Here is a 24152-nt window from a genome sequence, read left to right as displayed (position 1 = left end):
TTAGCTGCATCAGGAATCCTTTAAGAGTATTATTCTGTGGAGCTGAATGCTACTGCTTTCTGTGGCAAAGATGTATATACTTCAATATCGAATGTCCTATCAGTCAGAAACAAGTTCGCCATTAACAATATCTCCCAGATCTTCTGAATTATGACCCAATTGATAACTGTACTCATATCAAATAAAAAAATCTACACTCTGGAAACAGAGTTCATGCTTACAGAATTTAGATATCTTCATGTCAGAAATCCTGCATGAAACACTGAAGAGTTTATTCTACTGGATGCAGAATTATAGTTTTGTTAACTTAATGGCCTTTAATTAGTATGTTGGCCCTGCTTGTTTGTTTAACTATATTGGCAGATTAATATGAAGTAGAGATAGATGAAAGGGAAATATACCTGTGAACTTACCTACAAGCCTTTTACTGTCTTTTGTTCACATGAATGTTTTTGGTCTCATCATCAGGATAGTGGTCTCATTATCAGTATAGTTCATATTGAGGGACACAGATTTTAGGCCAACTCATGTGTGAATCTGTCTGTCTGAGTAATTTTGCCTCCTTGATCTTTCTGGCATTTAGTTTTCTTGCCTCTTAAATGGGGTAATACACTAACTTTGAGTTTCTAACTGTAAAATGTTTCGGGGATTCCAATTATATTAATAGAATCTGTGCCACTGGATCAGGTAATTCAAAAGAAACTTTGAGTTCTCATTGGTGGAAAATTCAATATTTTTGCTTGGCTATGGCAGGACCAAGTGAGTTAGTTACGCAGATGCCAGTATGACTGCTACCACCCTATCTGTTATCTCAGCACTGGGCAGAATGCCACTCAGCTCAATTTCTACACATGGAAGCTGCAGCAATATATTATCTAGGAAGGAGACTCATATCACATACACCTGCTCTCTTATTGCCCAAACAGAGGAGGCTTTAGAGTTTGTGGTGAAGATCATCAATAATCTGAAATCTAGAATAAGCATGCGTTGAGTTTTCTTATACTGCATTTATAATATCCACATCTTAGGTGTCATATGCATTCCACAGAGGTAGAAAACATCAAGTTATCACCATCATTTTACATAAACATCCAAAAAATATATTTTAAGAGTGTAATTTTTTGAAATATCATTTCAGTGTATACTTTGTCTTCAAACTGTGCTACATTATGCTATTTTTAATATTTTAAAGGTATTTTCAGTGCCTTTTCCAATGAGTAAATTAGTTATCTGAACTTGGTGACATGTAACCATAAATGTGGTTATGAAATACTCCTGAATTTTAAAATTTTCCATTTCTGTTTGCTACAGCTTAGCTATCTTTTTATGTTTGAAACAACTTCCATCAAAATATCTAGCTCTTCAGCATTTAATTCTTATCAGAAGCTGACTTTGAAAGTTAATTGCTAAGATGATTTTAATATTAACGCTCACTTTTATAAAAATTTCACTAACTCATTGAATTAGTCATGCTGACTCACTCATGAAAATGTGATATTCCAGAAAATATTTATGAAATGATTACAAAAGACTTATCTATAATAAAATATGGTTTCTGACTCTTCAATAGGCACAATAATGGTCTCCCAAAGATGTCTACATCCTAGTCTTCAGAACCTATGAATATGTTTCATGTCAAAGAAGAGCTAACATTGCAGGTATAATTAAGGTATAAATTGCTAATCACCTGACTTTAAAATACAGGGATATGTTGAATTATCATATGTTGAAATTTGTCACTGTTTCTAAAAGGTCAGCAAAGTCTTGGGGAAGTTTATCCTTACTGTCATTTTCTTTAATGTTTACAGAGAAGTCTCAATGACATTGGCCCATATTTTTTTAATTTCTATTTTCTTTACTCTGTGCCAGCCTACACAAGAAATTTAGCCTCTTAGCCATGCTATCTTACCAGCAAACCCCTCTCATAACAAATATCAAAAATATGTGTACTATACCTTACTAAATTGGTAGAAGGGCTTACAAAAGTGATTTAATATTGTAACAAATGAGCCAGCCTAAAACAGAATATTATTGGACGTCCTTGTTCTAAAATCTTGTTTCATTTCCCAATACGTGGTCTTAAGACATTTATCTCCAACAATATTTCTTCATAAGTTCCAGCCTTTTGCTATATTGTTTAATACTTTCTTCCTTAAGCTCTCTTCCCCCATACATTTAATTCTTCTTTTTTATTTTAAAGACAAATTTAATCTTAAGCCTTAGTTCTAGTTCTACATTTGCATATCTGAAAAATTAATATTTCTGCTAAATTAATATCTTTTAACTCTGGGTATCATCTCTGGCAGCACACATATACTAAAATTTCTTTATTTACTATTTTTCTTTCCACATCAGTCTCTGCTAGTAAAAGGGAGCAGTGTTATACAGATTTGCTTTTCTCCTAGTGTTCATTTTGCAAACATCTGGGGATGACAGAAAAAATTGTAATCTTGGAGATAGCAGGAAAGATTGCAATCAGTTTTAAATGGATATGTTAACTTATTTTTTATATTGTGTTCACTAGGATCCTTATCTCAACTTTTTTCTCTTCTCTTTCAACATTTTTTTGTATGTGATATCTACTTCAAAAGTAGATTAAGTATCCTTAATTAAATATCTATGTTTGTGAATCTCAAATGTATCTCAAGTTAACTTAATAGTAAAACATTTAAAATAATATGTCCAATTGACTTGTTGACACCAGCTCTGATTTTGCTATGGTTTGTCTCTGTCCGATCTCATGTTGAAATTTAATTTCCAATGTAATGATGTTGGGAGGTGCCTTTAAGATGTGGGGGCTAACAGAAGGCATTTGGTTCATGGGGGCTGCTACCTTATGGGTGCCTTGATGCTGTTCTTGCAATAGTGAGTTTTAGTTCTCCTGGGACTGGGTTAATTTCCATGAGAGCTGGTTATTTGAAAACAAGGATGCCTTCAGTGTTTGGTCCCTTGGAATGTGTCTACTTCCTGTTTGACCTTATACCATGTTATCACACAGTAGGATAACCAGAAGCCAGTGCCATGCCCCTGAACTTCCCAGCCTGCAGAGCTATGAGTGAAATAAACATCTTTCATTATAAATTGGGTAGCCTCAGATAGTCTGTGATAGTAAAACTAAGTGGACTAAGACCACACCTATATCCAGACTATCCCACAATAACTTTGAACTTCATGTGTCAAAAAAACTTGTTTTCCTTCTAAGTCATTCCCTATAATATATATGTGAATGAAAACTACCATTCTCAATACCCCCACATCAAAATCTGTGAGATATTCTTCACAATTCCTTCTCCTTCATCCACTCATTGTATTAGGATATGCTATTTTTTTCTCAGTACCCATTCATTTGTTCATTTTCTTCCTTTCAGTAAAAGAATCCTGCATTTTAGCTGTGATAATGGAAATCTAGCTGGAGGCTCCTTTTCATAGTCTCTTAAAATTAGTTGTAACCAATTAACAATTACATTCGTGTAAGTAGTTACTGCCCCTCACCTTCTTTTCTTTCCTACTTGCTGCAGACTGGAATGTAAATAGAGAACTAGAAGCAAATCTCCACCATGATTCTGAGTCTAACACCTGAGCTAACTCCCTAGGGGAAGGCAACGCAAAAAGTTAAAGAGAAGCCTCAAGATAATCCTATGGAGACAAGCTGTCCTACCAATCTCTGGACCACTCATGCCTAGACTGAGTAGGGGAAAATATGCATATTATTTATATCACTGTGTGGGGCCATTTATGTTACATCTTGACGTAAGGATGATTTTGGAAAACCCACGTGCATTTATATGTTTATGAAACAGCTGAGGCTTCTGCTTCTCAAGGGCAGAGACATTGTGGTCTTTTATCCTGAAGGCCTAGGGGAGTGCATATAACACAGTTGGAGAATTCATTCAAACTTATTAGAATAAATAAAATCAAATAGAATTCTTCAATGTCTACTTAAAAAATATTTATAACATGGCATCATACTTGGCCCCACATTTTCTCTTCAGTTATATTTCTGATTCAAGCTCCATTGTCACCTGTTAATCTGTTTATACAGAACTGTTACAATTTCCCCAGACTGCTTTCCTTTATCATAGTTCCTTCTGTCTATAATGACTTTCTTCTTCTGTTTGGGGAAAGAAATTACTATTATTTTGAAACTCAGTTCAAGCATTACCTCCTTCATGAAGCCTTTACTTCCCTCCTCCAGGGAGACATAATCACTCCTTGCTTGTGATCTTGTAATCTGCTTTATCATGCAGGTGTGTAGGCAGATTAGGAGCCATGCAGTCTGATGACTAGTATCCTACTTTCTGTTCCAGCATCCTAGAATTTTCTTTTTGACATCTCACCATCTACATTATCATTCCTTTTCAGTTAAGATATGTGCTATTTCCAGAAAGTTTGGGTAAATCCTCATTTAGGAAGGGTCACGCATAAGCCATTAATGATTTATCAACAGAAAACAAGCCCTAAAAGGAGAGAAACTTGAACAGTGAAATATCAAACACTTGTTTACTAGGGAGTGAAGACTTAAGTCATGGTACTGGTTTTGTGCAGCTTTAGAAAGCTGGAAACAGCAGCTATGATAATGCAGAGATACCTTATGAATAATGAAGAAAATAAGACAGCAATGTCTTAATTTATATTCATCATGACAATACAGTTGGTAGGTTATCCTGCTACAACATACAGTCCCTGAAATATTATCTTTTTTGCATAATTAATATTTACATCATATCATAGTTCAATGTACGTTAAACAGATTATCATTCTTTTTGTTATGCCAACTAGACCCCATGGTCTCCGAAGTTAGAACCACAGCATAGCAATGGCCATTACAGAAAAAGAGAGAGATGGAGTAGGACTAGGTTCTTAAGTACCTTGGCCTGGAAAAGGAGCCGTGATGTAAAGGAACACACAATTATTGATGAACAAGAACATTCCATGCTATATAATTTATAGTAATTCCTGATTTATTCAGGTTCATTTATCTTTCTTCCCATCTTTAAGTATACTCCTTATTTGCATCAAACTTCTACTATGCTGCTTGTACATCATGAAGTTCCATGTCCATTTCCTTCACTCTTGCTTTTTACTATACTTCTGCATTTCATGGCTTTACTAATGGCCTACTCATCTATGAAGTCAATCAAAAGTGCTATCTCCTCCAGAAGGTTCCCTCTGAAATTCAGAGCTAAATTAAATCATGCTTCTTTGTGTGCCATTAACATATCTTTACCACAGCACTTACAACATTTATAAAATTTATTTATTTTCTCCTTCCTTCCTTCCTTCCTTCCTTCTTTCCTTCCTTCCTTCCTTCCTTCCTTCCTTCCTTCCTTCCTTCCTTCCTTCCTTCCTTCCTTCCTACTTTCCTTCCTTCTCTCTCTCTCTCTGTCTCTCACTCTCTCTCTTTCTTAGATGGGGGTCTCACTCTGTTGCCTACGTTCACTGCAAAATCCACCCCTGGGGTGCACGCCACCACGTCTGGCTATATTTTATTTATTTATTTATTTTTAGAAATGGAGTATTGCCATGTTACCCAGGCTGGTATGGAACTCTTGGACTCAAGTGATTTGCTCACCTCGGCCTCCCAAAGTGTGGGGATTACAGGTGTGAGTAACCAAAGCCCACCAAAATTTCTTAATACGTGCCTGATTTTGTCTCATCATTTTTTTTTCATTTTAACCAAACAATGTGTGTATGATATGTATCTGATGATCAGTGCATTTATTAGCTATTTTTAAGAAATAAAACTAGATTTTATTACAATCCTCAGATGTAATATTGCAGTTGATTCCCAAAAAGTAAATGAACCAGTTTATAGCCATTTATGCCTTCTAAAAGACAGAATAGAGATTAAAAGTATGGTCTCTGGTGTTAGGCTGCCTTATTTTTAACCAGACCCCACTAATTACTTGCAAGGTCAGATTTGACAAGTCATTCAATCTCTGCTTTAATTCCTTCATCTGTAAAATGGAAATAAAGATGATATTTTCTAGATTGATTTTGAAGATTAAATAAATTTAATTTGTAGTAAATTTGGTGAGTATAATGCCTATGATGTAATAGTAGGCAGTCATTAAATGGGTGATGTAGATCTGTTTGAAAAGAGATACAAATAGATGAAATAATGAATATTTGTGAATATATATATATTTTCCATAATACAATCACACACATACACTACATTATTAATGGTAATCACATCAGCATTATGATACTGTAATAATGATGTCTATTTTGAACAACTTAGTACTGTTTAAATATTCTAACATGAATGTTCTATGTATCTAACAACTTATATGTCTTGCTATTTTTCTTTTTTTTTTAAATTATTATTATTCTTATTATACTTTAGGTTTTATGGTACATGTGCGCAATGTGCAGGTAAGTTACATATGTATACATGTGCCATGCTGGTGCGCTGCACCCACTAACTTGTCATCTAGCATTAGGTATATCTCCCAATGCTATCCCTCCCCCCTCCCCGCCCCACAACAGTCCCCGAAGTGTGATGTTCCCCTTCCTGTGTCCATGTGTTCTCATTGTTCAATTCCCACCTATGAGTGAGAATATGCGGTGTTTGATTTTTTGTTCTTGCGATAGTTTACTGAGAATGATGATTTCCAATTTCATCCATGTCCCTACAAAGGACATGAACTCATCATTTTTTATGGCTGCATAGTATTCCATGGTGTATATGTGCCACATTTTCTTAATCCAGTCTATCATTGTCGGACATTTGGGTTGGTTCCAAGTCTTTGCTATTGTGAATAATGCTGCAATAAACATACGTGTGCATGTGTCTTTATAGCAGTATGATTTATAGTCCTTTGGGTATATACCCAGTAATGGGATGGCTGGGTTGAATGGAATTTCTAGTTCTAGATCCCTGAGGAAACACCACACTGACTTCCACAAGGGTTGAACTAGTTTACAGTCCCACCAACAGTGTAAAAGTGTTCCTATTTCTCCACATCCTCTCCAGCACCTGTTGTTTCCTGACTTTTTAATGATCGCCATTCTAACTGGTGTGAGATGGTATCTCATTGTGGTTTTGATTTGCATTTCTCTGATGGCCAGTGATGGTGAGCATTTTTTCATGTGTTTTTTGGCTGCATAAATGTCTTCTTTTGAGAAGTGTCTGTTCATGTCCTTCGCCCACTTTTTGATGGGGTTGTTTGTTTTTTTCTTGTAAATTTGTTGGAGTTCATTGTAGATTCTGGATATCAGCCCTTTGTCAGATGAGTAGGTTGCGAAAATTTTCTCCCATTTTGTAGGTTGCCAGTTCACTCTGATGGTAGTTTCTTTTGCTGTGCAGAAGCTCTTGAGTGATAAGCAACTTCAGCAAAGTCTCAGGATACAAAATCAATGTACAAAAATCACAAGCATTCTTATACATCAATAACAGACAAACAGAGAGCCAAATCATGAGTGAACTCCCATTCACAATTGCTTCAAAAAGAATAAAATACCTAGGAATCCAACTTACAAGGGATGTGAAGGACCTCTTCAAGGAGAACTACAAACCACTGCTCAAGGAAATAAAAGAGGATACAAACAAATGGAAGAACATTCCATGCTCATGGGTAGGAAGAATCAATATCGTGAAAATGGCCATCCTTCCCAAGGTAATTTACAGATTCAATGCCATCCCCATCAAGCTACCAATGACTTTCTTCACAGAATTGGAAAAAACTACTTTAAAGTTCATATGGAACCAAAAAAGAGCCCGCATCGCCCAGTCAATCCTAAGTCAAAAGAACAAAGCTGGAGGCATCACACTACCTGACTTCAAACTATACTACAAGGCTACAGTAACCAAAACAGCATGGTACTGGTACCAAAACAGAGATATAGATCAATGGAACAGAACAGAGCCGTCAGAAATAATGCCACATATCTACAACTATCTGATCTTTGACAAACCTGACAAAAACAAGAAATGGGGAAAGGATTCCCTATTTAATAAATGGTGCTGGGAAAACTGGCTAGCCATATGTAGAAAGCTGAAACTGGATCCCTTCCTTACACCTTATATAAAAATCAATTCAAGATGGATTAAAGACTTAAATGTTAGACGTAAAACCATAAAAACCCTAGAAGAAAACCTAGGCATTACCATTCAGGACATAGGCATGGGCAAGGACTTCATGTCTAAAACACCAAAAGCAATGGCAACAAAAGCCAAAATTGACAAATGGGTCTTGCTATTTTTCAAATCAGCAAAAATATCTGAAGATATCGTTTTTGTTCATGTTGTTGGAGATATCATTTTTGTTTCATTATTTGTTTTTCACCATATTAAATGTTAAATATCCTTTTCTAATGTAAAAAATGAACACATTTGTTAACAGCATTGCTCCTAGGGTTACCTTCAAGTGGCCAAGTGTGGATGAGAGATTTTGAACCTCATGTGGAAAAATACAATGTTTTGGATCCTATTGATAGATTAACAAAATGCACACATGAGTGTGAAAAATGTTTAGCATAATGCAGAGCCTGGCACATAGTAAATGCTGTCCATATATTATTAATTACTATTATTTTTATTATAACTTAGACCTACTTAATTAAGCATTTTTATTTTTTTTTGTAGGCGTGGATAAGACACAATATTGAATATATGTGGAGAAAATAACCTCTTTAAATGTAACAACAGTTTTCAGAATAAATCATAGTTTAAACAGTCTTTGAATAAAATTTCCTGATAATACTGTGTTAGGTTTTCAGTGTTTATATGATAGTTCTCCTATTTTGGCTACAACTCTGAGGTCATGCTTTGAGTTCCTAATAAAAAAAAAACTACTATCTCAGACCTGTTATGACTGTGTTTAGAATGTTTTGAGAAGAAAATAATTTCTATCTTCCAAAGTGAAACACAGAGCTATAAACGCTAGAGGGACATCAATCTTTTCAAAACCTTTTTTGCTCTGTAGTATTCTACTATAATTATTAATACTGTGAGATACAACACAAGATTAAGGCAGAAAATTGAGATGAAGATTCTCCAAAGAAATGAACTAAGAGAGAAACTTGTTCAGGAATAGTTATTTTAGGAAAAAAACAAGTCCTGGTAGCAGCAGATGTGTATGCTGTTAGAATGACTGTGTTTTAATTAAGCAGCATTTCCCAACAGGGTAATTACCTATGTTGTTTACTGAACTTTTTTAAAGGTTCATTAACAAATCTCTAATCTTCTTTCTTCCCATACTCCAGGTTAAAAGGTTTTTTTAAAGTTGTTCTTATTAGAAAACTTGTTCTCATAAAGAAAGGAGTATAAATAGGTTCTGAGCCTATGGAAAATGAATGCTCTTTACAAAGAGGTTCACCTAGAAATTCAAATCAACATGCTCATAGCCTTATACACATGGTTTTCTCTGAGTTTATAAATTTTTTGTGACATTTTGTCATAATGAATTATGTCTTAAAAATCTACAACATCTAAAATAGTTTTGAGATATTCTCAAATGAATATTACCAAAGGAAATTTCTGCAGCTGCCACTAAATCTGGTGGGTGTTACATAGAGGAGTGAAGGGGGATTGTGTGAGTTAGTTCCTACAGCCCAGACCTGTATGGTATGTTCTGTTTTGAACTCCATAGTTGTCAACTGAATTTAAACTTCCCATGTAGACAACATTTTTATTCCTTATAGAAGAATCACTTGTGAAGTCACTACCAGGCAGGCCATCATGTAAACTCAAAAATTCCTCTGGTTTTTAATGTTCCCAGAAGACTGATTAAGGGTGAAGTATTTTTAATATCCTTACTTATGTTTGAATTGCCACAAATCCATAGCTTTTTGTTAAAATGTGTAATGGAATTGTGTTTTTAAGAGAAAGGCTACTTGTTAGAGATGGCCAACAGATTAGATTATTTGAGACACATGATTAAAAAGTCTCAGGACTACAATAAGCCTATTTTATTTTATTTCAAAATGTTGAGATGTGACTCTTGTGTGTGTGTGTGTTTTTTTTTTTTTTTTTGCAATGGAGTTTCACTCTTGTTGCCCAGGCTCGAGTGTGATGGCACTATCTCGGCTCACCACAACCTTCGCCTCCCAGGTTCAAGTGATTCTCCTGCCTCAGCCTCCTGAGTAGCTGGGATTACAGGCATGCACCACCATGCCCGGCTAATTTTTTGTATTTTTAGTAGAGACGGGGTTTCTGCATGTTGGTTAGGCTGGTCTTGAACTTCCAACCTCAGGTGATCTGCCCACCTTGGGCTCCCAAAGGGCTGGGATTACAGGCATGAGCCACTGTACCCGGACAACTCCTGTGTGTCTTTATGTTTGGGCTTTTGACTGAGTTGTTCTATGTTGATATAGTGATATCACAGGTACACTGGCAATATACTCGTGTTACAGCCCAGTAATTTTAAGAAAGAAAGAGCAAATGCTTAGTTAAACTAAATTAGGAGATTGAAAAAAAAGTCCTACATTTTTTACTTGTCATCCGATGCCATCATAGCATTATCATCTCAGAAATAGACAGCAGTTCACGACTTGAAAGAAATATTTGGAAACGACACACCACTGTTGCTTTTGTTCACAAAAATAATCCCAGCCAGATTTCTTCATACTGAGGTTGTCAAAAATAGATGTTCAAAAAACATTGCATCAAATACACACACACACACACACACACACACAAATACACACAAAACTTTCAAATGCAATTAATATGCATACATGTTTTCATGCCTGGATGAAAAGGCTTCTAATAGCTACTCAAAGAATGAATGAAAAGCACAATTTAAAGGACAGTATATCTACAAAACGGACAAGACATAACAGTAACTTTCACAAAAATATAACAAGTTTGAGTGTTTCTCTCATGTAACTTCTCTGCATCATACAATCACGTATATTTCCTCTAACAACTACATATGAAATTTTTAAATAATTGTAATTGTTGTAATTTATTGCAACAAAATCATTAAACTTTGTAAGGCATTTGACTGATCACTGTACTCTTGCATAGCATAAGTGACATACCAATTAAAAAATTTTTAAAGCCCTAGATACTCCAAAATCTTCCTAATTTTCAAAGAGAAACAAAAGATACGGCACTACTTTTATTCTTTCATTAATCTAAAACTAGTCTATTCAACGAAACTTTAAAATGTGAATAAAATAAAGTCAACATTTAACCCTATGCCAAAAGATCCTTAATACTTGCAAATATTTGTCTTATAAATCCTTAGCTTCTAATGACCATTCAATTAATAAACATAGTTGGTCCTTTATGTTCCTGGTATCTTCCTGCATTATAATTTTAAGAGTTTAAGACTTCATCCATTAACCCTGTAAGAACAAGCATGAATATATCACATGAAGCTAAAGTGGGAGAATCACCTGAGCCTGGAGGGCTGCGGTGAGCTGTGATCGTGATCGTGCCACTGCACTCCTGGGCAACAAAGTGAGACTGTCTCAAAACAAAACAAAACAAAACAAGTTACACAAAAGAATTCATATTTTTACTTTTAAAACTTATAAGTGCTTGTACATGTGGTCTTTAGTTAATTGGTGTGAATTTTGCATTCAAGGTTAAAAAAACGAACAAACAAACAAACAAAAACCCAGAACAGGATTGCCCTTAGTTTTATCATTTCTTGCTATATTATATTCCATCAAGGAATATAGGGCAGAAAGTGACTACCATGCAATTGTAAAATTCAGCTTTAATAGGGTCTCTAATAATTTCTTAGATAAACTTGTGGAGTAGACTAATGTGAGGACTGGGCTGTGAATTTATCACTTTATCTCTTCTGTATCAACCATAACTGGTGTTCCACAAAAATTTGTGTAATTAATATGAAGTCCTCAAATAAATCTTGAGCATCAGTAATCAAGTGAAATATTATGCATAATACAGATTAAAATTTGGACAGACATTTTCTTTTATATTTCAATACCATGGATAAAACACGCGTAAGCACCCACACAACACACACAAATACACAGTTTTAAATCTTGTTATGGTAGCATTCTATAAGGAAGAAAAGACCTCAGATTGCATTCTCATGTGAAGATTTAATTGAGAATAAAATAATTATCTAGTAAATCCTGGTGGTACTCAGTCCATCATGATAATTAAGGCAGATTTTATGCATAATTGCATTGACCTCATATTTTCCCTTACTATTTCTAGACACATTACAATATATCCAAAAATACGTAATTTGGCTTGTCAATAATGAAATGTCAAGTCTGTAGTGCTTCCTGGTTTATAATGGAATTTTAATAAAATTGTAAAAGCTAAAATGATACCAATAAATCATTTTAGGTAACACTTTCAGTAATATTCATTTAATGCATGTACAACCCTCTAAGTTTCATTCTTTTTAATTTAATATATTCCTGCTGTACCATATTTTCTTTATTTGGGGTATGATCATACATTCTGTCCAGTTTTGCTTTATGATATTTACGATATTTTTATTGTTTTGAGTACAGAAACTAAGCTAGATGTCCTTATGCAGAGCAGGCAATTGGTTTTAGACTCTGGTCATTATTTAAAATTAAGTGCATATTTTCATTTAAATATATTTTGGGGGTTACCAAAATGAAAAAAAAACTGACTCATGAACTAAACTACAATTAAAACTTATGATCAAAATACTATTATAACAGGAAATATAATTTAGAAACTATAGAGTTGCCAATAGAGAGCTCCAAGGGATATTCCTAGCATTTTCTTTTTTAAAAAAAGGACAAAGTTGATGGATATATTTAAGTTATTTTGGTTCTATTAGCTTTAATAAGGGTCTATGAGTCTAAGAAAAGAGTTTTTCATGAACTGTGGATTTAATATTAAGGCAAGGAATCTGTGGTAGAGAGAATTCTGAAATGCCATCCTGCCAAGGTTTCTACCCTCTGGTTAGGTGCCCCATTCTCTCCCTTCTGGAGTGTGGGTGGGAACGCAAATACAATGCATTCCACTTCCTTCGTGAGGTTATATTATAATACATGCCAAAGCAGAAAGGAATGTGAGGAAAGAACTAAAATCTCAAATCAATTGACCATAAATTAATCCTGAGTGGATATGACCTATTGAGGTGAACTCTTAAATACAATCTAGACCCTTCTTGAAGACAGACTGTAGAAGCCAGGAGAAATTCTCCTGCTCCATCTGGAAGAAGCAAACTTCCATATTGAGGCAACAGATTAAGACCAAGCTATAGGAGCTGAAAGCAAACCCTAAATGACAAATAGCAAAAGAATGAACACCACAGTCCTACCGATACAAGAAAATCTTTCATCAAAGGAAGAGCAATTTGTTTTAATTGTTTTATCTTCAATTCAAATTATCTGAATTTACTTGACAATGACAATAATTTACATTCAAGAGCACTTTACACAATGACTTGACAAATGATCCCCAGAGTTAAAATTTGCTGCCTTCCACATTATTTTTTGTTGTTGTTTTTTGGATATTTCTATAATATAATAGGCTAACAAAAGTATGAATATTATTTTCTACATACATTAAGAAGAATTGTGCAACAGTATTTTGCTTAGAATTGAAATATTTTAAAATATCAAAGTATTCTCTTGAAACTGAAGTTGGAAAATGCCATGTATAAATTGCTTCCTTTAACCAGAGAAAAACAATGCAACAAAGGTGAATTCAGGTGCAATACAATTTTAATTTAAATTTCCCAGTTATTATAATAGGTTTTAGAATTTACAGATAACTTTTTATAACATAAAAATTATGAATATATTTTCCAAAAGCTCAAAAAAGCTGAGGGACTTCAAAAATGATGTTTTAGAATGATGAAAATAATACAATAGAAAACAGGCAGGTACTGAAGACCTGGTCAACATCCTACCTGTAAGCTATTTTAAGGGGTTGATAAATAAGCATAAAACAATCTTTGCAAAAAAATTATAACAGTGAGAAAATTATGACAGTGAAAGAGATCTGATTTAACCCACCTCCCATCTTGCCTTTCTCCTAAGTTTTCCTGAGGTTTTGGGGCAAGCTAACTTTGAGAGACATTTAGATTGTAGTTTAAATGATACTAGCCCTTCTACAAAAGTCGACTACCTTTGTAAACCTAATAAAAGCCCATCAGACTGGGGAGGAGAGGAATCTAAATTCTGCTAAGGCATACACATAAACAATTCCCAGTCACACCTGCAGATAACACCACTATTGTATATTGGCCTTCTGAGATATCTATTCAGGTTTTTTGCATGTCTGACACCCATGGTTCCACCTGGACCTGATGGTTCCACTTGGACCTGTCAACCTCACTCCTGTGGCCTGACCCAGAAGTGATTTGGCATGCAGGAAGACAGTTTCACCACCTATGACTTCATCTGTGCCCCAACCTATCAGCAGCAAGCCTAGCAACCCCTACCCCATTGTGATGGTTAATACTGAGTGTCAACTTGATTGGACTGAAGGATGCAAAGTGTTGACTCTGGGTGTGTCTGTGAGGGTGTTGCCAAAGCAGATTAACATTTCAGTCAGGGGGCTGGGACACGCAGACCCACCCTCAATCTGGGTAGGCACCATCTAATCAGCTGCCAGTGCAGGTAGAATATAAAGCAGACAGAAAAACGTGAAAAGAGGGGCTGGCCTAGCCTCTCAGCCTACATCTTTCTCCCATGCTGAATGCTTCTTGCCCTCAAACACTGGACTCCAAGTTCTTCAGTTTTGAGACTTGGACTGGCTCTCCTTGCTCCTCAGCTTGCAGATGGCCTATTGTGAGACCTTGTGACCATGTGAGTTAATACTTAATAAATTCCTCTTTACATATATCTGTATCTATATATCTATGTATATCTATATCTATATCTATATATCCTATTAGTTCTGTCCTTCTAGAGAACCCTGACTAATACAGATTTTGGTAGCAGAAGCGGTTCTAGGGGAGCAGATTATTAAGGATGAAGTTCTTTCATTGGTTTTGGGGTTTCTGGATTTGGCTGCTTAATATGATTAGACACAAAAACGCTAAGGACCCTACTTCTAACATATGGAGAACACTGAGAGTCCTTGGTGTAAACTGTTTAGAGAGTTATGTAAAATAAATGCATTTGACACTCCTGATTCTCTGCTCATGAGAGGCAAGGAGTTTAGTCTATATAATACCTTTGACCATATCTGGAGAATCAAGAAACATAATGAAGGAGGTTGGTTGCTCCTAAGTTCAGTGGACAAAATGATGAAAAATATGAGGAACTCAGGAATCTTAACTCCTGGATTCAGAAGTGGATACTCAGCCTCAAATCTGCTAAGATTGCCCTGTGTGAGAGTCTTATCTTCTGGACAGAAAGAGCTGAAATTGTGGAAAAACAGACACAGCTCTTACCATGAGAGCGGTTGACATGCAATGAAAGGTGCATGCACAGCCTCGCCAGGTGTCTCCTGTTAAAGTCAGGGGATTGATTGGAAAAGAATGGGAACGTGCAGCTTGTAATGGGGACGTGTGGGAGGACCCTGATGATGTTGGGGACACTAAGTTTGTAAACTCTGATGAACCTTTTTTGCTAGAAGAAATAGCTTCCCCATCCCCAATAGTGGCAACATCCCCTCCCCAACCCATGCTGCCATCAGCTTTTACACATTTGCTTGAGGAGATAAACCCTGCACTGCCTGAGACAACAGGGATGGCCTCCACCGAGGCAGTCGCCAGGCAAGATAATGTTGATTCTCCTCCAGAGCCACCCCCAACACCCCTGTTTTCTTCTAGACTTATAACTAGACTAAAGTACTGGTGGGGCTGTAGAGGTAAGGTTCAGAGTGTGACCCATGAGGAGATATGCTACACTCAAAAAGAACTGCTTGAGTTTTCTAATTTGTATGAACATAAATCTTGAGAACAGGCATGGTAATGGATATTAAGGGTGTGGGATAATGGTGGAAGGAACACAAAGTTGGTTGGATCAGGCTGAATTTATTGATTTGGGCCCACTAAGTAGGGAATCTTCATTTAATGTTGCGGTTGAGGGAGTTAAAAAAGGTTCTAATAGTATATTTTCTTGGTTAGCTGATACATGGATTAATAGATGGCCCACGTGAGTGAGCTGGAAATGCCTGATATCCCTTAGTTTAACGTAGAGGAAGGGATCCAAAGGCTTAAAGAGATTGGGATCATGGAGTAGATTAGTCATTTTAGACCTATCATCTGAGCTGGGAGGGCCCAGAAGATATATCCTTGGCCAATGCCTTGTGCAATAGATTTGTGAGGACAGCACCTGCATCTTTGAAGAGCCCTGTAATTGCTTTTCTCTGTATGTCAGAGCTAACAGTGGGAGCCGCAGTCAGTCACTCAACTACAAAATTTAAATACAATGGGAATAATTGGATCCTGAGGTGGCAGGGGCAAAGTGGCAGCACTTAACCATCAAAAGCAAAGTGGGTGTAGCTACTGTAATGGACAACAGAGGCAAAGTGGCAATCAGAATAATCTGACTCATGTTGAGCTCTGGCATTGCATAATTAATCACAGTGTTCTTAAAAGTGAAATTGATAGGAAGCCTACTGCATTTCTACTTAATTTATGTAAGCAGAAATCTTCTAGGTCTAATGGACAAAATACTAATTTGAATTTTAAAAACAGAGAATCATGGCTCCTCAATGAATTTTTAGATTTGTGCCAGTTTACAGACCTAGAACCTCTTGAATGAAGGGGAGGCCAGGTCCCTTTGAGGAAGGAACCAACTACATTACTGACAATTTATGCTGTTAATCTTTCTCCCTTCCTTCACCAAGAAGACTTCCAACTTTTTACCAGTGTAACTGTACATTGGGGAAAGAGAAATTATCAAACATTTTGGGGACTACTGGATACTGGCTCTGAGCTGACATTGATTCCAGGGGACCCAAAACGTCATTGTGGTGCTCCAGTTAAAGTAAGGGCTTATTGAGGTCTGGTAATCAATAGAGTTTTAGCTCAGGTCCAACTTATAGTGGGTCCAGTGGGTCCAGTGGATCCCTGGACTCATCCTGTAGTCATTTCCTCAGTGCTAGAATGCATAATTGGCACAGACATACTTAGCAGCTGGCAGAAAGACCACATTGGCTCCCTGACTGGTAGGGTGAGGGCTACTATGGTGGGAAAGGCCAAATGGAAGCCATCAGAGCTGCTTCTACCTAGAAGAATAGTAAATTAAATACAATATCACATCCTGGAGGGACTGCAGAGATTAGTGCCACCATCAAGAACTTGAAAGATGCAGGAGTGATGATTTTCACCACATCCCCATTCAACTCTCCTATTTGGCCTGTGCAGAACACAGAAGGATCTTAGAAAATGACAGTGGATTATCATAAGCTTAACCATGGGGTGACTCTAATTGCAGCTACTGTACCAGATGTGGTTTCATTGTTTGAGGAAATTAACACATCTCCTGGTATCTGGTACGGAGCTATTGACTTGGTAAATGCCTTTTTTTCCATTCCTGTCCCTAAGGCTCACCAGAAGCAATTTGCCTTCAGCTGGCAAGGCCAGCAATATACCTTTACTGTCCTACCTCAGGGGTATATCAACTCTACGGCTTTGTTTCATCTTATTTGGAGAGACCCTGATCATTCTTCACTTCCACAAAATATCACCCTGGTCCATTACATTGATGACATTATGTTGATTGGACCCAATGAGCAAGAAGTAGCAAACAAGCTGGACTTATTGGTGAGACATTTGTGGGCTAGGGGATGGGAAATAAATCCAATTAAAATTCAGGGACCTTACCTTAGTACAATTTCTAGGGGTCCAGTGGTGTGGGGCCTGTTGAGATACTGCATCTAAGGTAAAGGATAAGTTGCTGCATTTGGCCCCACCTACAACCAAGAAAGAGGCACAGTGCCTAGTGGGTCTATTTGGATTTTGGATGCAACACATTCCTCATTTGGGTGTGTTCCTTTGGCCCATTTATTGAGCGACCCGAAAGGCTGCCAGTTTTGAGTTGGGTTCACAACAGGAGAAGACTCTCCATCAGGTCCAGGCTGCTGTGCGAGCTGCTCTGCCACTTAAGACATATGACCCAACAGATCCAATGGTGTTGAGGTGTCAGTGGAAGATAGGGATGCTGTTTGGAGCCTTTGGCTGGTCCCCATAGGTGAATCACAGCTGAGGCATCTAAGATTTTGGAGCAAGTCCCTGCCATCTTCTTCAGATAACTACTCTCCTTTTGAGAGACAACTCTTGGCCTGTTATTGGGCTTTGGTGGAAACAGAACATTTGACAATGGGTCATCAAGTCAACATGTGAACTGAACTGCCTCTTATGAACTGGGTGTTTTTTGACCCATCTAGTTATAAAGTGGCTCATGCATTGCAGCATTCCATCATCAAATGCAAGTGGTATATATATGTGATCAGGTTTGAGCAGGTCTTGAAGGCAAAAGTGATTTACATGAAGAAATGGCTCAAAAGTCCATGGTCTCCACTCCTGCCACCCTGCCTTCTCTCCCCCAGCCTGTACCAATGGCCTCATGGGGAGTTCCCTATGATCAGTTGACAGAGGAAGAGAAGAGTAGGGCATGGTTCACAGATGGTTCTGCATGATATACAGGCACCACCTGAAAGTTGACAGCTGCAGCACTACAGTTCCTTTCTGGGACATCCCTGAAGGACAGCAGTGAAGGGAAATCTTCTCATTGGGCAGAGCTCTGAGCAGTGAACCTGGCTGTGCACTTTTCACGGAAGTAGAAATGGCCAGATACGTGATTATATACTGATTCATGAGCTGTAGCAATAGTTTGGCTGGATGGTCAAGGAACTTGGAAGAAGCATGATTGGAAAATTGGTGACAAAGGTATGTGGGGAAGAGACATGTGGATGGACTTCTCTGAATGGTCAGAAACGGTGAAGATATTTGTATCCTATGTGAATGTTCACCAGCGGGTGACCTCAGCAGAGGAGGATTTTAATAATTGAGTGGATAATATGACCCATTCTGTTGTCACCACTCAGCCTCTTTCCCCAGCCATCCATGTCTTCACCCAGTGGACCCATGAACAAAGTGGCCATGGTGGCAGGGATGGATGTTACACATGGGCTCAGCAACGTGGACTTCTGCTCACCAAGGCTGACCTGGCTATGGCCACTGCTGAGTGCCCAATTTGCCAGCAGCAGAGACCAACACTGAGCCCCCAATATGGTACCATTCCTCGGGGTGATCAGCCAGCTACCTGATGGCAGGTTGATTATATTGGACCTCTTCCATCATGGAAAGGGCAGAGGTTTGTCCTCACTGGAATAGACACTTACCTGGATATGGGTTTGCCTATCTTGCACTCAATGCTTCTCCTAAAACTACCATCAGTGGACTGATGGAATGCCTTTTCCACCATCATGGTATTCCACACAGCATTGCCTCTGACCAAGGCACTCACTTTACAGCTAAAGAAGTGTGGCAATGGGCTCATGTTCATGGAATTCCTTGGTCTTACCATGTTCCCCATCATCCTGAAGTAGCTGAATTGACAGAATGGTGGAATGGCCTTTTGAAGTCACAGTTATAATGCCAACTAGATGATAATACAAAGCTGGGCAAAGTTCTCCAGAGGCCATGTATGCTGTGAATCAGCATCCAATGTATGGTACTGTTTTTCCCATAGCCAGGATGCACGCTTTCAAGGGGTGAAAGCGAAAGTGGCACCATTCAACATCACCCCTAGTGATCCACTAGCAAAATTTTTGCTTCCTGTTCGCATGACATTACATTCTGCTCACCTAGAGGTCTTAGTTCCAGAGCAAGGAATGCTGCCCCTAGGAGACACAACGATTCAAATAAATGGAAGTTAATATTGCCACCTGGATACTTTGGGCTCCTCCTACCTTTAAGTCAATAGGCTAAGGAGAGAGTTACAGTGTTGGCTGGGGTGATTGGCCCAGACTATCAAGATAAAATCAGTCTTCTACTCCACAACGGAGGTTAAGGAAGAGTATGCATGGAATACAAGAGATCTATTAGGGCATCTCTTAATATTACCATGCCCTGTGATTAAGGTCAATGTGAAACTACAACAGTCCAATCCAGGAAGGACAACAAATGGCTCAGACTCTTCAGGAATTAAGGTTTGGGTCACTCCACCAGGAAAAAAAAAAAAAAATGGCCTGCTGAGGTGCTTGCTGAAGGCAAAGAGAATATAGAATTAGTAGTAGAAGAAGGTAGTCATTGATATCAGCTATGACCACATGACCAGCTGCAAAAACAAGGACTGTAATTGTCATGAATATTTCCTCCTTCTTTTGTTAAAAACATATTTGTGCATTTATACACTTGTACTGAGAAAATATCTTTATTTTGTTTCCTTTTTCCTTTGTCCTGTGACATAAGATTTATTGACTTCATATCAGTATTTAAGTATTGTTAACTTTATGTAATAGCATTTGGGTTGGGGATTGGTGCGTTTAGTTTATGAAGGATAGTTGTATTATGTTAGGCAAAATTATGACGTTATTATTGTCTTTATCTGAAGATTATGTATAATCTCATGAGATGTGTGTGTGTTCAAGTTAACAAAAGGTAGACCTGTGATGGTTAATACTAAGTATCAACTTGATTGGATTGAAGGATGCAACTTATTGATCCTGGGTGTGTCTGTGAGGGTGTTGTCAAAGGAGAATAACATTTGAGTCAGTGGTCTGGGAAAGGCAGGCCCAGCCTTAATCTGGGTTGGCACCAGCTAATCAGTTACCAACGTGGCTAGAATATAAAGCAGGCAGAAAAGCATGAAAAGACTAGACTGGCCTAGCCTGCCAGCCTACATCTTTTTCCCATGCTGGGTGCTTCCTGCCCTCAAACATCGTACTCCAAGTTCTTCAGTTTTGGGACTTGGACTGGCTCTCCCTTCTCCTTAGCTTTTAGATAGCCTATTGTGGGACCTTGTGATCATGTGAGTTAATATTTAATAAACTCTCTCTCTCTATATATATATATACATATGTGTATATATGTATATATATGTGTATATATACATATATGTATATATGTATATATATGTGTATATATACATATATGTATATATGTATATATATGTGTATATATATACATGTATATATGTGTATATATATACACACACATATATATACGTGTATATATATATATACACGTATATATATATGATTAGTTCTATTCCTCTAAAGAACCCTGACTAATACATCCTTCCCCCAAATTGCCTTTGAAAACCACTCACCTATGAGCTTTGAAAGAGATTGATTTGAGTACTAACTCCATCTCCCACATAATATGGCCAGCCTTGTGTCTTTTAAACTCTTTCTTTACTGCAATGCTGTGGACTTTATTTGTGCGGCGGGCAGAAAAAACCTCTTGGTGATTACAAGCGTATGTATGTATACTTTGTTGTATTTTGTCCACTTCTTATTAAATTTTATTCTGTAATATTATATATATTTGACATTCCCATTGTGCACAGGTCCCTGTTAGAGATTGTAGGATATTCTCAGAATCATTCTGCAGATGAGCTAATAATTGAACTGATTAAGGAACTAATGATTATTAATATTATTAAGTAGAAGAAATAAAATAATATGACATAGAAGGTTGGTTGTTGATAAAATAATCAAACAAACAAGCAAATAACAATAATAATAACAATAGTAATGGTAATCTTTTATAATCATTTATTAACTTAGGGTTACAAAGGCTTAAGGACTAATTATATAGAGCAGTGAAAAGAATTTCAACTTCTGAAACTAATCCAGAAAATCTATAAACATTTTATTCTCTCCGTCTAAACCGTGTCTAATATATTGAGATGTAATATGAAAAATGTGTTATTAATAATTGTTTCATCTGCAGTATGAAGATTATTCAGCCAGGGCTGCGAACAGCAGACACATGCTGAAAACTGCCTTTGGAGAATAGAATTTGTCATTGAACATGGATGTCAGGAAAGAATCTGGACAAAAGCAATTGGATTGGAAAAGGAAGCATAATCACCAAAATAAATAAAGTATGTTTTACTGGAAAGCCCAATCTACTTGAGATTCAGCTACAAATATCTCATTTATAGCTCATATGAAAAAGAAATTATGTAGTAGAAGAAATGGATACTGAAATGTTTATGGCAAAATTTTCAGTGTATCTTTATCAAGACATTCATTTTGACTGAGAGCTAATTTTATGTATAAAATCATTTATAATATCAGCTTAAAGTAACTGGAAGTGTAGCACTCTTTCTAAAACTGTTTATCTGGATATTATAGGTTTTTTCAACAATACAATTTTAATCTGGTACAAAGACTCCTCAAAAAATTATCCCTCTGATATTTATGTAAGTCAATTAGTCCTTTGATAATGTTATTTATATTTACACACACACACATGCACACACACACATACACATGCATACGTATTTATTTGCCAAGAGTTTATGTTCAACATTTAATGAAGGTTTGAATATTGAGACAGAGCACAAAACCTTTATAATTTCAGTTTATCAAGAAAAGGAATTAAAAACTCAAAATTACAATTTGGAACTGGACCAAAAGCTGGACCTAAAATTGGAAATAATTGTCTCAACCAAACATTCTGAAAAATTAAAATATACTTCTAAATCTCTAGAGTATGCATGTTTCCTTCTTAAGCATCCTGACTATGCTATGAGGAGATTATCCTTTCACTTTTTTGTTTCAATTCTGGTGTGTGTGTGTGTGTGTGTGTGTGTGTGCATGTGCGTGTGTCTATGTTTCCATGTCTATATATTTCATATAAATGACTGTTGAAAGTTTTTCTCGGTATGACTAAATTTTAGAAGGGTTTCTTTTTTCTGCGTCTAGGTCCCTAACCTTGCTTTCTTTAGAGCATACTTTAGAATATTTGTAATTGCAAATTACTTCTCTGCCCTTTTGAGATGTAAATCTTTTTAAAAGCCTCCTGCCAGTTTTACACCTCAAGGACCTGGGAGCCATCTCTTTGAAATGCAATCATCAATGAAGTTAGTGTCCCTCTCTTCTAGTCTCTGCGGGAGCATGGGAGTCTAACTTTGGAGGGTGCATTGCTCTAAGTTGTAAAACTACTTCCCATCATTTGGCTGATGCCAATTAGCTAACACAGATAGTCTATGATCTCCCTGACCCCAACTTTCAAAAACTCTTCTGCTCTTTGTTTCGCCAGAGTTGACTTGAGAGCTCAGACTGAGTTCCATCTGGCCTCTGCTGCTATTGAGTTACCTTCCTTGCCTGTTTAACTTTGTCAAGTGCAATGTTTACTTTGACATAGGTGTGTGAAAATAATATAGAAGTCAGTGACTTTACCTTGCTCTTCTTAATTTTTTAGGAAATTAGCATCATCAATTTCAAGTCCTGGTGAATTTCTAATAACCATGAATCCTTTGATAATTTGAGAGCTCAGAGACCTTTTCTAAATCCCAGTCTATCCTAATGAAAGGCTTAATAGACATATAACTCTGCCATACAGATTATGGGTGTTAATCCTAAGCCAACAACTCCTGAAAAGTTTGTGTGTAATAATATTCTATGAGTAAAAGCAATACATCTGGCCCCTCGTATCCACAGGTTTCACATCTGTGGATTCAACCAACTGTGGATAATAAATATATAAAAAAATACAAAGTAACCATACAAAAATAAAAATAATACAAGTGTTAAAATACAGTGTGACAACTACTTACATAGCATTTACATCACATTGGATATCATCAATAATCTAGAGGTGATTTAAAGTATATGGGAGCATGTGCATAGGTTATATATGCAAATACTACACCATTACATATCAAGAACTCAAGCATCCACAGATTTTGGTATCCATAGAGGGCTTAGAGCCAATCTCCTGCAAGTGCCAAATAAAAATTTGTTTAAAAAATAATTTCCTGGATTAGTATTTATACAAGTGTTAAATAGAGAAATGTGTAGCACTCACTAGTCATGTATAGCATGCAGTATAGCAAAGCAGGTCATATTGGAAGAGCTAAACTCTTACTGCCTGGGTTCCCATCCCACCACTGTACCCTTTACAAGTTGGATTAATCTGGGCAATACATAGGAAAACTCTCTTAATGCCTATACATTTGTAAATTTTAAAAAACTAGAATAAATAGCTCTATTGTGGAGATTAGTTGTGCAAATCCATTAAAAAATCTTCTCACACTGTCTGACACATACTAATGCTTCAGTAAATTATAATACTATTATATGAATTCTGGAAATG

General features: G+C 36.8%; 2 long non-coding RNA genes across 2 annotated transcripts in view; one reads left to right on the top strand and one right to left on the bottom strand.

The window, feature by feature from the left end:
* The window catches only part of LOC112135227 (uncharacterized), a 120774-nt gene that overhangs the window by 20539 nt on the left and 76083 nt on the right, over nucleotides 1-24152 (bottom strand). The gene's annotated exons all lie outside the window — the stretch shown is intronic.
* The window catches only part of LOC129048296 (uncharacterized), a 76965-nt gene continuing 62806 nt past the window's right edge, over nucleotides 9994-24152 (top strand). Inside the window, exons 1-2 of the long non-coding RNA XR_008510525.2 lie at nucleotides 9994-14730; nucleotides 21780-21933. This is a non-coding gene — a long non-coding RNA (uncharacterized LOC129048296). The remainder of the gene's footprint in view (nucleotides 14731-21779; nucleotides 21934-24152) is intronic.

The sequence above is a fragment of the Pongo abelii genome, chromosome 8 (genome assembly GCF_028885655.2).
Source record: "Pongo abelii isolate AG06213 chromosome 8, NHGRI_mPonAbe1-v2.0_pri, whole genome shotgun sequence".
Taxonomy (NCBI): Eukaryota; Metazoa; Chordata; class Mammalia; order Primates; family Hominidae; genus Pongo; species Pongo abelii.
Note: the sequence above shows the minus strand (reverse complement) of the source record. Positions and strands in the feature narration are given on the sequence as shown.